At 37.6% G+C, this 14,678-nt stretch overlaps 1 protein-coding gene across 1 annotated transcript in view; it reads right to left on the bottom strand.

Moving 5' to 3' along the window:
* Positions 1-487: 487 nt before the first annotated feature.
* znfx1 (zinc finger, NFX1-type containing 1) overlaps positions 488-14,678 on the bottom strand; it is an 89,294-nt gene continuing 75,103 nt past the window's right edge. The window contains exon 15 of the mRNA XM_039734908.1: positions 488-570. The gene's annotated coding sequence lies outside the window, so the exon portion shown is untranslated. The remainder of the gene's footprint in view (positions 571-14,678) is intronic.

Raw genomic sequence — 14,678 nt, 5'->3', positions numbered from 1 at the left:
GTGGGAGTTTTCTGGGCTGGGCAGGGCTGTTTCTGGGCATAGGCTGTCTAGGCAAGGGCCTAAGGCGCCTTCTAGTGGTCAAGTCATATTGCTGCAACCCTCTATAGAGATTCCTTTCTTGATTTTGTTAAGAAAAAAATGTCTGGACCTGACCAGAGCACAAAGAAATCTTTATGTTGTGTGCCTCAGCAGCACCTGCACTGTCTGCAGTCTGTGTGCTGTTGCATACACTAGTGACAGCAGCGTTCCAGGCATCTTATGTGACATGCAGCCTCCTCGCTACCTGTACACCATGTGCACCATGTGCATGACCATGAGGAATAGCTGCTACAACTTCATGAGGCAGAGTCTCCCAGGAGCAGGAGTCAGGACTCACCCCCTGGTTTTCCCACATGATGCGCAGCCTTGCAGATGGACACAAAGCTGGGTCCCAGTCCCTCCTCCTCCTCTTCATGTGCAGTGTTCCAGGGTGAGGGATCGCCAACCCGGGTGCAGTGAGTGACTGTGTCCAGGCAGCCTCCTCCTTTCATCACTGCTGCCTTCTTGGCTTGTTCCTCGGGTCAGGTGGTACTAAGGTGAGAGAGTGAACATGAGGAGAGAAGGACTTAAAGGCAGGAGCACTGGCACTGCAGCAGGGGCACTGTAGACAATGTACTATCAGGGATTTTTAAACAATACATACACTCCAGGGGAACATTACGCAGGGACACATTTAAAAAATTCAAGATTCTTTATTTACCACAGTACAACATATAGTGAAATGTACGATGAATTGACCCATGAGACTATGTAATAAGTTAACAAATAGATCATTTAAAATAAATTAAATTAAAGTTAAAAAACAGAAATAAGGAGTTAAATTAATAAAAAGAAACTTAAAAGGGTAGAACTAAGGGGATACAATATATAGGGAAAAAGTATATTTCCAAAACTCTACAATTATAAACAAGATCTGAACAGTGTGCAAATGTAGCCGAATAGAATATCTATTTCCTTAAAGTGTAGTGTGCTAGTTTGCTGGTTAAAATAGACTTAATGACACTGACGTAGAGAATTCAGTCTGTATTTATAAACATTTGAAACACTTTGTGGTGGCATGTCCAGGTTAAGAAGTCTTTTAGCCTATGGATAGACGCTCCTTCTGAGCCTCTCTGTTCTGGCCATAATACTCCTAAATCGTTTGCTTGTTTTCAGCAGGTCGAACAGATAGTTACTGCTCTCCAGGTATAAATATCCTGCACAGATGGAAGACCAGATTTTGTGCAGTGTTCCATACCCGGATCACCCTCTGCTAATTCCTTAATGTCCCGTACAGAGCTGTTCCCAAACCAGGTGATGTTCTGAGTCAGGATACTTTCTACAGGACCAACAGTCCTTAGGATCACATGAGACACCTGAAACTTACTCAACTGTCTAAGATGATAAAGACGCTGCCTTGCCTTTTTAGATTGAGCTTGAATATGATCAGTCCATGTGAAATCCTCTGTGATGATAAATCATTGTTTCACCTGAACAGGGCCGTGAACCCTAGACCCTCAGATTAAAAGTCTGATGCTTTACCGACTGCACCAAGGGTTGCTCGTATTAGTCGAGGTATAGCTGTGATTCTTGAGAAATGATCTCCCAAGAATTATCGTTGGAATCTAGGTTCGAATCCCGTTCATGGCACATTGCTGAATGGAAGAATATCTCTTAAATCATTTTTTAAAAAACTTTCCCTTCAATGAAGTGCTTTGAATTCTACATTGCAGATGTAGTTGTGGTGGGTTGGCACCCTGCCCAGGATTGGTTCCTGCCTTGTGCCCTGTGTTGGCTGGGATTGGCTCCAGCAGACCCCCGTGACCCTCTATTCAGATTCAGCGGGTTAGACATTGGATGGATGGATGGATAGATGGAGATGTAGTTGTTTATTTTTTTTGAATGATTTGTCAAGGAACACACGGACAACAAGCATAGTTAAATTTAAACGCTTTAACGTTTATATTTTTCTGTTAAACTTAAGAATTTCTTTAAGTAATCATTTTTAAGATTTATATGCAGTGGCTAAAGCATTACAATTGTAAAATGCCGAATGTAGTTCTTTTGTTAGAGTCTTATGGTAAGAAAACACTTAACAGGAAGCAAGAATAAATTACAAATCCCTACCGACCCTCTAATGAAGCTGACAGACTAAAATCAATTTTCACCTCATTACTATCAGATTATTTCTTATTAAAAATTTTTAATTTTATGTTTATGATTGTAAAGTATCTATCTATCTATCTAGTCATCGATTATTAATGCTAGTTATTTGCTATAGAAATAAGAAACTTTTTTTTTAATAAGCAATAATGTGTATTTAAATTTTGTCAGAATATATGGATGTTTGGCCACATAGAACGGTATTCAAAAATTTAAAAGTTACAAGGACTATCTGCATTGTTTTAACCTCTTTACTGTTAGACCCGAGCATTACTCAGGCTGCAAAAATAGTACTAAAATTGTTAGTCCTGAGCCTCCATTGGGTGAAGCAAATACCTGGAGTGGATTTGATGAAGCCGATAACTATGTAAAAAAGTTCTACACCTTGAAGGAAGGTAGTGAAACATTAATGTTGTTCACAAGTTTTTGTGCCCATGACCATGGGAAATCGTTTAGGAGAGACGGGGTCCTGATGTTCATACATTTTATGTAGATATCAAACCAAAATGTGAGTGCCTGTCTTTAGTAACACAGATTACAGTAATCCACAATTATAATCATCCAAACCATACTTTTGGCACAATGCTTTCCCAAGGCTTTCATTGTCTTCTGACTAAAACTAGAGTAAACCTCAACATCAGATGGTTGTTGAGAGATTTTGTAAGGAGGAATGTTTATATAGTCAGTTTTAATTTTTATAGCACCTTTTCTAGTTCTACTAGTAGTTGCTTTATCTATCATTCTGTACTTTTTTACAAGCCCATCTCAATAAGGATTACAACAGAACACATTATAGTCAATCTACTTTTGTTTTTATAGTGCCTTTCCCAGTTAGCTCTATCACAAATTGCTTTACAGTGATCCCTCGCTATATTGCGCTACGACTTTCGCAGCTTCACTCCATCGTGGATTTTAAATGTAAGGATATCTAAATATATACCATGGATTTTTTGCTGGTTTGTGGATTTCTGAGGACAATGGGTCTTTTAATTTATAGTACATGGTTCCTCAGTTTGTTTGCCCAGTTGATTTCATACAAGGGATGCTATTGGTGGATGGCTGAGAAGCTACCCAATCAGAGCACGTATTACGTATTAAATAAATCTCAATGATATACGATATGCTTCCTGCGCGGTGCTTCGCACATTTCAAAACTCTAACAGCCAGTATTGATTTTTGATTGTTTGTTTTTCTGTCTCTCTCACTCTCTCTGACATTCTCTGCTCCTGACGGAGGGGGTGTGAGCAGAGGGGCTGTTTGCTTAGAAGATACAGACCCTCTTCTAAAAAATGCTGAAAGACTGCCTTCACATTGATCCCTTCATTACGGCCACTTTATCACGGGTGTTTTGTATACTTAAAAGCCCAACAGCCCTATTGATTTTTGATTGTTTACTTTTCTCTCTCTGACATCCTCCGCTCCTGACGGCACTCCTTTGAAGAGGAAGATATGTTTGCATTCTCTTAATTGTGATAAAAAAACTGTCCTCTCTGTCTTGTCATGGAGCACAGTTTAAACAGTGTGGGAGAGTTTCTAAGGGCTTAAAATATATAAAAATAACCATACAAACATTTGGTTTCTACTTCGCGGATTTTCACCTATCCCGGGGGGTTCTGGAACGCAACCCCCACGATTGAGGAGGGATTACTGTATTCCATCTTTCAATCTTTTTTACAATTATTTCTTTATGAATATTGGCACACAGATCAATATCAATATTACTTCTGGGATAGAAGCAGGTGGGAGGTGAGGAAAACAGGGCAGGTTCTGTTTAGCAAGTTTCTAATCTGAAAGTAGTGGAATAGTTGTGATGTTGGGAGATTAAATATAATGCGTAATTGTTCATATGATGCAAAAATATTTTATCTATATACAATTCTCTCAAGTGTGTAACAAGAAGAGACATGAGGCATGGCAAGGTTTGGGGCAGCCACCCGTTTAATGCAGTTTCCTGGCTGCAAAAGCAAATGATTCACGTAAGTCAAGTTTACACGACAGAGTCCAAAACAGAACTGCCTCCCAGAGCAAAGGTGGGAGGCTTTATAGGACGTCGGGGGGAAGTGACATCGTCCTCGGGGCCGGGACCGGAAAAGATGTCCCCTTCAAGGTGGTGGCTCCTGGTGGGATTTCCCGGGAAAGACCTGTAGGGAACTTACAGTGTCAGCTCTGGGTCCATGGTTCTTGAGGTTGATCCTCCAATTAGCTGTGAACCACCCAGTTTCACTGAGATTGCACAAGAGGTGAACCAGCTGAGAATGCTGCGGGGCTCTGTGGTATCTGGGGTGAACTTCTCCAGGCAGGTGGTATGACTGTCCTCTTGGCATTGCAAGCAATCTTTGCTTCCATTTGGGAGACTGGCATCATCCCAACTGACTGGGAAACAGGATTTGTCGTCCCTATCTGGAAAGGGAAGGGTTGCAGCAACTACAGGGGGATAGCACTGCTCTCAGTGCTGGGTAAGGTCCTCGCTAGGGTCGTCCTCAATAGGATCCGTGATCACTTGCATTTGACTCAGTTGATCAAGCTGCCCTGTAGGACATCCTAAAGGTTTGCAGGATCCCCTCGAGGTTGCTGGATATCATGACGGCCTGTACACTGGTACTGTGAATGCTGTGCAGAGTGGAGGCAGGACCTCCGCGCTTTTCCCAGTTGATTCTGGGGTTCATCGGGGTGTGTTCTGCTCCAACCCTGTTCAATGCTTGTATGGACTGGGTGTTGGGCAAGGTCATGGGGTCCAGTGGATGTGGGGCATCTGTTGGTGAAGATTCACGGATCTTGACTTTGCTGTGATCTTCGCGGAGTCAATGGAGGCTCTGATCAGGGCACTTGAGAGACTGAGCAAGGAAACTGAATGTCTGGGCATGCAAGTGTCCTGATAAAAAACAAGATCCAGGCCTTTAATGAACTCTTGGGCATGGCCATCAGCAGTGTGTCTGTTTGCGGAGAGAGTGTTGAACTTGTTGAGAGGTTTATTTACCTTGGCAGTGATATTCATGTTTCTGGTGACTCTTCTTGTGAAGTCAGTAGATGGATTGGGAGAGCATGGGGGGTCATGAGGTCACTGGAAAGGCGTGTGTGATATCCATGATATCTATGCAAAAGGACAAAGGTCCAAGTCTTTAGAGTCCTGGTGCTTCCTGTCTTGCTGTATGGTTGTGAGACGTGGACGCTATCCAGTGACCTGAGATGAAGATTGGACTCCTTTGGTACTGTGTCTCTCCGGAAAATCCTTGGGTCCCGCTGGTTTGACTTTGTGTCAAATGAGCGGCTGCACATGGAGTACCAAATGAGGCACATTACCTGCATTGTGAGGGAGCGTCAGTTACAGCACTACGGCCATCACCCAAAGGGTGATCCCTATTGTTTGGGACCCAAGTGGCTGGACCAGGCCAAGAGGTCGCCAACGTAACACCTGGCTGCGGCAGATAGAAGGTCATTTCCAGAGGGAAGGACTGTGCCGCGTGTCTGCCTGGGGGGTTGTGATGTTAACCCATAAGTATTTAAACTGATCTGATATGATAAATGGATACATGTCCAGACTAATGTTATGTGCTAAAGAATTCACTGGAAAAAACACACTTTTATTCAAATTGATTTTGAGTCCAGATATCTTTTGAAAGTTTGCTAGTACATTTAGGGCTACTGGTACTGAGTTTTGACTTTTGGGTCTGATATATACAATACCATGTTGTCTGCATATAGAGATATTTTCTGTTCAAGTATTTCTCTGGTAATCCTTTTTATGTCTGAAGTATTTTGAAAGTAAACAGCCAGTTTGACAATGGTGATAGTGAATAGCAATGATGACAGGGAGCATCCTTAACTAGTGCCACATTCTAGTTTAAAGTAGCCTGAAATAGTATTGTTAATACAAACTGAGGCTTCTGGACAGGTATAAAGTAGTTTAGTCCATACACATATATATGGGCCAAACTCAAATTTATGTTTTTAAGGAGGAATGTTTTCATGTCAAAAGTAATTAAATGTAATAATAGCACAGAGAAAAATTATTGATGGGGAACTGCCAACAAAGGGGTGTTAATAATTGTGGCACATGCATATTGTTAAACTAGTGACAACCAACAATCACAACAGACAAAACTAATCTTTTTTTATCTTAGAATCTTAATGTTGTTAGACTAGTAACAACCAACAGTCATCACAGTAGACCACTGGTTAAATGCCTGAAAACGAATGTCTTGAGAAAGGTGAAGTTGGAATGCTTGTCTTGATGAAGTTTCAAGTGTGAAAATTGTTTATTTTGACTGTTATTTAATTTGGTGTTGATGCCCTCACAATGCTCCCACAAAGCACTTTAAGTCAAAATTGTGTGTGTGTGAACCAAGGAACTGGCAAAGGAATGTTTTTATCTGGAAAGGTCCCCACAAGGAAGATAAACAAGATCTGTGTTAAGGGTCCTCTTAAAGTGTGTTATGACCAACATATGTGTTAAAGAGTTTACATTTTGAGAAATTTGATTAATTTCATTTGCTATGATGTTGATTGGTATTTACTTTGGTTTTATTGTGAATTTCTGTTACCTTATTGTTAATAAAATGCATATTCACAGTCTACAGATAAGGACAAAGTGACTACTGGTAAGAGCCAACAAAACCTGCCACCATCACAGATATTGCCTTCTGTAGGATACCAGAGTGCTACATGTTCTTCAGCTAGTGAATAGGTATATATTCGATCATCACATTTTTATGAATCATCGGGATCTGCTAATTTATCAGTGCCTTTATAACTGCTTGGCAGTTTAAATGCAATAGCCATTGGATAAATGCCTGAAAAAAATGTCTTTAGATAGGTGAAGTTTTGGAAAGCTTGTCTTGGTGAAGTTTCAAGTTTAAAATGTGTTTATTTTGTCAGTTATTTCATGTGGTCTTGATGCCCTCACAAAGTCCCCACAAAGCACTTTAAGTCAAAAATGTGTGTGTGTGAACCAAGGAACTGGCAGTGGGATGTTTTAATCTAGAAATCTCCCCACAAGGAAGATAAACAAGATCTATGTTAAGGGTTCCTTTAAAGCATGTTTTGACCAAAATGTGTTAATGATTTTACATTTTCAGAGATTTGTTAAATTTCATTTGTTATATTGTGCAATGATATTTACTTCGGTTTTATTATGAATTTATGTTACCTTATTGTTAATAAAATGTAAATTCACAGTCAGCAGACAAGGACAAAGTGACTACTGGTAAGAGCCAACAAAACCTGCCACCATCACAGATATTGCCTTCTGTAGGATACAAGAGTGCTACATGTTCTTCAGCTAGTGATAACATAATATGTCTGATTATCACATTTTTGTGAATAATTAGAATCTTTAATAAGTTTATAATTAGTTAAGGCACAATGTTGTGGGTTCAGATCCAGGTGCTGCCACTACCTCTGTCTCCCTGAGCATGGCACTTAGCCCAAAGTTGCACCAGGGGGATTGTCTTTGTAGTTAGTAATAAATGTACATCGCTTTAGATAAAAGCGTTGACTAAATAGTAAGTTATAATATCATCCTGATTTATTTTATTTACTAAATGCCTGAACTTATGGTATTACATGGAAATGCATAATCTAAGCATTCTGTGGTAATATTCATACTACAGTATAACCTTCATTCTTGTATACAGTAACCAGATAGGATGTTGTAATTTCAAAATGTAGGCCTTGATTTCATATCAAGCTAATTTTTTGTCAAATTATATGTAAAAATATTGTTCTTGCCGCTCAATTATCTCAGAAATTTTTATGGCAGTTTTTAGTCATTTTATGTTTTTATTTCCTTATACAGTGGACCCTTGACTTACGAACTCAATTCGTTCGCGAGGGCTGATTGTAACTCAAGTTGGTTGTAAGTCAAGATTATTTTTCCCCTAAGAAATAATGGAAATACCCATAATACATTCTGAACCTCCCACAGCAACACCTACTTAACCTTTTCATAATAAAAAAGGGTTGTATAATGTGCATAATTTACCAAAAGCACCAATAATTTTTCTGATGTACTAACCAAAAATTTATAAAAAGTGCCTAGCCTACCAGAAACAACAATTTCATACTGTACTCACCATTTAAGTTGACATCTTTGGCTTGCAGGAAGGGAGGAGGAGAAGAATGAAATTGAAGGTGGTTATTGTTTGGAAGGAGCTTCCTTATACAAATATTTTCTTTGTAAAATTGTCGAGATATTGGATTTTGACATGCTGTACATATTTGTGAGATAGGTCACACGAACGCCACGCTCATATTTCTGCACAATTGACTTCTTCGTTTCGATTGTGATCACTTTCTCTTCCTTCCTTAGCTTCTTTTCTAGCTTTTTTGGGGCCATTTTGATAGCAATTATTGAAATAAATTTTATAAATCACTGCACTGACTGAAACTACGTCCACAAACACGTGTATCTGGTCTCCGACTGACGCTTATGAATGCTCTTGGCTGTTTGTTAACAATCCCACAAGTGGATACACGTAAACGGATTCAGGGTTGTAATGCAAGACGCTGGCGTAATTCAAAGGAAAAATTTTGGTTGTAAACCAAGTTGTTTGCATGTCAGGCCGGTTGTATATCAAGGATCGACTTTATATGCACAATTGGTACACTGTATTTTTCATTTGGTCAGTTCATTAATGCTAAGAATATTTTGAGAATGCCAAGCATTGTGGCTTGTAAAAGAGGTGTTATTTATTTATTGTTTTTACAATTGGTACACTGCAATTTTCATTTGGTTTTCTTTTTGCAATATATAATGTAAAAGTTGTCTAACTCAGTTAAATAGTTTCTATTTCCAAATAAATCTTGACGGGGATAAAATGTGAGTGGTTTAATTTTTATTTAAAGTCTGTATCCTTGCAAAGCTTTTAGCTTAATAGTAATTTAATTTGTTAATTTTTGAGCAAATTTGTGTAAATCTAAATGGTTTTAAAATATGCCCCTTCATGTCATAAAAAGCAATATTTTGTTTGTATTCAAATGAGTTTACTGAAAATGTCCCCAGTTAGTAATGTATACCAGATATTTTGTGTGTATGCAAATCATGTCCCTAGAAGTGTGATAAAACAAGGTGAAAAATGCTAGTTAAAGGAAGCTAAAATTTGAGGTGCTGGTTATATTCCCATATTTTTTTTAAACATCCAGAATTTTTTTCACATCTATAGGACCACAGGAAAGTGGTGTCCCCAGAAAGCATGTTCCTGACTTGCGTCCTCACAAAACACAAAAACAAGTATGCGTGTGTGTGCGAGTCCCCGTCTTGCTCCCCAAAACACGAAGCTGAGTCTCAGTACTTTAACAACACCAGCTTTATTCAGCTTGAAACAGCAACAGCGCGGCTATTTATTTTAGCGGGATCTGGCAATCTCCTATACACAGACACAGCAGTCAGGCAGGGTCAGTCGTTTGCCAAGTAGTACTGTGCCCTGCGCATTTATAATATTCCTTGTATCACCCATCGACAGCAGGAGCTTATAGCATATCTGCGATCTTTTTGGATATGCTTTTATGGCGAACTGCTACAACGCTGGGAGACTGCGATTGCTTTGGGACACTCTTCTGTGTGTTGTCCCATTGGTTGGAATCCCACAAGAGTTTAGAAACTGACTCACACCAGCCATGATTCTTTTCAAAGGTAAAGTGCAGGTTAATTTGTTTTATGTATTTTTACTTTATATTTTGCATTAATCATTTTTATATGAATAGTTTTGGGTTGTGGAACGAATCATCCGAGTTTCCATTATTTCTTATGGGGAAATTCACTTTGACATACGAGTGCTTTGGTCTGTGAGCACGTTTCTGGAACGAATTATACTCGCAAACCGAGGTTCCACTGTATGCTATTCTACAGCATGATTAGAGAGTATTAAAGGTGTAGGTCTGTTTTATAAGCATATTTTACATCATCAATATTAATATATAGTATAATTATTATTATTCTATATTGGTATTGATATGAGCAATTTGTGAAATTAGCGCTAAGTATTAAAAAAAAGCATACCAGTCTCTTGTTTTTACAGGTACACATACATATACAGTATATATATATATAATTTTTACTGCAGTAATTCATTAAGAATTATTGGTCTTTATATACTAGAAAGACTTTCCTAGGGTCTTTTGTAGGAAATATGTACACATAGTTCATTTATCTTTTCAGATAAAAATGAACTCACCCAAACAATTAATTAAAAAAAAAATTAAATTGGCAAAGATAAAGTCAAGAAAAAAAACGTTTCACTTTCTATGATTTGTATTTTTTATAATTATAGAGCACTTCATATTATTATTTTTTAAGGTCATTCTGTAAAATTAAACTATGATTATACAATTAAATATTTATAATATTTATACATTATTATATCTGTCTTTACACATGTTGCACACTTATTTAATAAATGTGATAAACTTAACCAAGAATAAAAAAATAATTCAAAAAATGTGTACATGAAGGTAAATATATCTGCACAAACTGAAACTCGTGAGTAACATTTTTAGACAGTTCAAAGAGAAACACAAATCGCAAAGCGTCTGTGTGTCGAATCAAACAAGCTTTTGTAGAATACATTAACTGACAAGAGGCTGGGCCGCCCTTTCTGAGTTTTGGTAGCCAACTCGAGTCATGATTCGCCAATTTTTGGTAGCCGAGTGTGCCGTCATTGGCCAATTCTTGGTAGCCGAAATGGGTTGTGAATGGTAAATTCTTGGTAGCCGATACAGGCTGTGATTGGCCCGAGCTTTCAATTCTTGGTAGAATTATGGTAGCAGAAATCGATCTAATTGGTTTTCATTACCAAGAATTACAGTAAACCCTCGTTTATCGCGGTCCGTTCCAGACTCTACCGCGATAAACGAATTTCCGCAAAGTAGTATTCTTAATTTATAAATCTAATATTTTCGAAGTTAAGAGCATAGAAAACCTGTTTTTAACCTTCTAAATACGTTTTTTAACATTATTAGAGCCCTCTAGACATGAAATAACACCCTTTAGTCAAAAGTTTAAACTGTGCTCCATGACAAGACAAAGATGACAGTTCTTTCTCACAATTAAAAGAATGTAAACATATCTTCCTATTCAAAGGAGTGCATGTCAGAAGCAGAGAATGTCACAGAGAGGGAGAGAGAGAGAAAAGCAAACAATCAAAAATCAATACGTGCTGTTGGGCTTTTAAGTATGTGAAGCACCGCGATAAAGCGGCCACAAGAAAGGGAGCAATGTGAAGGTAGTCTTTCAGCATTTTTTAGCGGAGTGTCCATATCCTCTAGGCAAACAGCCCCTCTGCTCACACGCCCTCTGTCAGGAGCAGAGAATGTCAGAGAGAGTGAGAGACACAGAGAAAATCAAACAATCAAAAATAAATACGGGCTGTTAGAGCTTTTAAGTATGCGAAGCACCGCACGGGAATCATGTCGTATATCATTGAGGAGTTTTATTTAATACGTAATATGTGCTCTGATTGGGTAGCTTCTCAGCCATCTGCCAATAGCGTCCCTTGTATAAAAACAACTGGGCAAACCAACGGAGGAAGCATGTACCATAAATTAAAAGACCCATTGTCCGCAGAAATCCGTGAACCAGTGAAAAATCCGCGATGGAGTGAAGCCGCGAAAGTCGAAGCACGATATAGCGAGGGATCACTGTACCTCGACTCACGGCTGCTCAGGGGAGCCAAGGATTGCGTGTATTAGTCGAGATATATCTGCAACTCTTAAGAAATGATCTACCAAAAATTATTGTTGGGATCCGGGTTCGAATCCCGTTCATGGCACATTGCTGAATGGAAGAATATACCTCTTAAATAATTTTTTAAAAAACTTTCCCTTCAACGAACGGTGCTTTGAATCCTACATTGCAGATGTAGTTGTTTATTTTTTTGTGATTAAACAAAAACGGTTTCATGAATGATTTGTCAAGGAACACACGGACAACAAGCATGGTTAAAAATCACACTTAAACAAACTGCCTGCCCATGCTATTGAATCGTAATTATAACAAATAATGAAGCATTTCACTTCCTTATATAGCACCTTTACCATGGTCTGAGACGGCTGCACAGATAATCAAGAGGGGTACAATAAAAATGAATAAATAATAGTGCACAGCCTTGTGTTTGTATGTATTTATAAAATTTTCAAAGTAATATATTCTCATTGATGCTAACATTTAATTAATTTGAAGTAGCTAAAAATAAATATTTGGAAATATTGCAAAGAGAAATGCTTATATACTTAGTGCAAAATAACTATATGTGTTCTAGTAAACAGCATACACACCACTTAGTTAATTATATATATCCCTACAGCATGATTAGAATCGTCTGAGTATTAAAGGTGTAAGTCTGTTTTATAAGCATATTTTACAATGTCAATATTAATATAGAGTATACAGTAACTGTAATTATTATTCTATATTGGCATTGATATGAACAATTTGTGAAATTAGTGCTAAGTATTAAAAAAAAGAATACCAGTTTTTACAGGTTCATATACATATACAGTATATATATAATTGTTACTGCAGTAATTCATTAAGAATTTTTGGTCTTTATATACCAGAAAGACTTTCCTAGGGTCTTTTGTAGGAAATATTTACACATAGTTCATTTATCTTTTCAGATAAAAATGAACTCGCCCAAACAATGAATTAAAAAAAAAAGTTTTTAAATTGGCAAAGATGAAGTCAAGAAAAAAAACTTTTCACTTTCTGTGAATTGTATTTTTATAATTATAGAGTACTTCATATTATTATTTTTTAAGCTCATTCTGTAAAATTAAACTATGATTATACAATTCAATGTTTATTATATTTATACATTATTATATCTGTCTTTACACGTATTGCACACATATTTAATAAATGTAATAAACGTAATCAAGAATGTTTAAAAAATCATTCAAAAAATGTGTACGTGAATGTAAATATATCTGCACAAACTGACACTCGTGAGTAACATTTTTAGACAGTTTAAAAAGAAACGCAAATCGCAAAGTGTCTGTGTGACGACTTGAACGAGCTTTTGTAAAATACATTAACTGACAAGAGGCTGGGCCGCCCTTTCCGAGTTTTGGTAGCCAACTCGAGCTGTGAGTCGCCAATATTTGGTAGCCGAGTGAGCCGTCATTGGCCAATTCTTGGTAGCCGAAACGAGTTGTGAATTGTCAATTCTTGGTAGCCGATACAGGCTGCGATTGGCCCGAGCTTTCAATTCTTGGTGGAATCATGGTAGCAGAATGCGATCTAATTGGTTTTCACTACTAAGAATTACCTCGACTCACGGCTGCTTTGGGGAGCCATCCAGGCTCCTCATTAGCAGTACACAAGCACAGTGACAGTTGTCCCTCCCCTCAAAGAGACCCTGGTGGTGACGCTACAATGACTAGTCAGACCATGTTGGGAAAGCACTGGCACAAGAAATGGACGTTTTACCAGATTTTCCTAAAGCTAAACATGATCAAACTGGAATTGCTTTCTTTCTTGCAAGAAATTATTTTAAATGAAAAACATCCAAATATGTGGACAGCCCTCAGAATTGAAGCCATTACTCCCATAGCTGTAGCTTCTGCAGAGAGAAACTTCTCAAAACCAAAGCTCATAAAAAAATGACTTGAGGTCTACAATGTCACAAGACCTTCTCAATGGCCTTGCAATGATGAGCATTAACAGAGACGTGGCTAGGAATATCATATGATGATGTTATAAATGATTTTGCTGCAAAATGTCAAGGCGTGTCCAATTTTAAAAAGATTTTTATTTGTAATGTTAAGTTCCCCATTTACCAGTGACATGCTTCTGATATTATTTTTTTCTTGTAATTCCTTTTTCTATATTAAGTTTGTAGAGTCTGTTAAATAAGTTATTTACATGTAAAATGGTTGTATTTTGTTATATTATTGTTCTATATAAGTTTTGTATGTATTGGTACATGTGCAATTTATGTACGAAAGAGTTCTATTGTTATATTATTATTTTGTTATTCTATTTACATTCATTTATGTTTAATTAAATAAGGGATTAACCTCTCTCTCTCTCTCTCAGGGGTGGGGATCGATCTGTTCTAAACATAATTCTTTTTTTTGTAAAAACTTGATTGCTATGCATGGATTGTAATAAAATTAATAAAATAAAAAAAAAATAAAAAAAATAAGTGATTAACCTGTGTTAGTAGCATATAGTGTATGTATGTCTATATACGGTGGTGTGAAATTGGTGGGGATGGGAGTACAGATTTTTATGCCTGGGGCACCAAATAGGTCAGATAGTGCTGGGAGTTTTTGTTGTTTAAGTTCAGATCTATTTGTATGTGCTTGAGCATAAGGGATGGTAGTGTAAATGAAATCCTGTGCTTTTCAAAGCAAAGGTGGAAAGATTTCTGTATTTTTAGGCTATGAAGGTGTTGGGTTAAGTGGTTTACCTAAAGCCTTATGTACAAAGTGTGTTAAATGTGTACGTGTGTGTGTGGGTAGAAAGGAGAAGGAGGATCTTCGACTTTTGAGTGCCACAT

The sequence above is a fragment of the Polypterus senegalus genome, chromosome 14 (assembly GCF_016835505.1).
Source record: "Polypterus senegalus isolate Bchr_013 chromosome 14, ASM1683550v1, whole genome shotgun sequence".
Lineage (NCBI taxonomy): Eukaryota > Metazoa > Chordata > Cladistia > Polypteriformes > Polypteridae > Polypterus > Polypterus senegalus.
The sequence above is the reverse complement of the archived record's forward strand: the minus strand, read 5'-3'. Positions and strand labels throughout refer to the sequence as shown.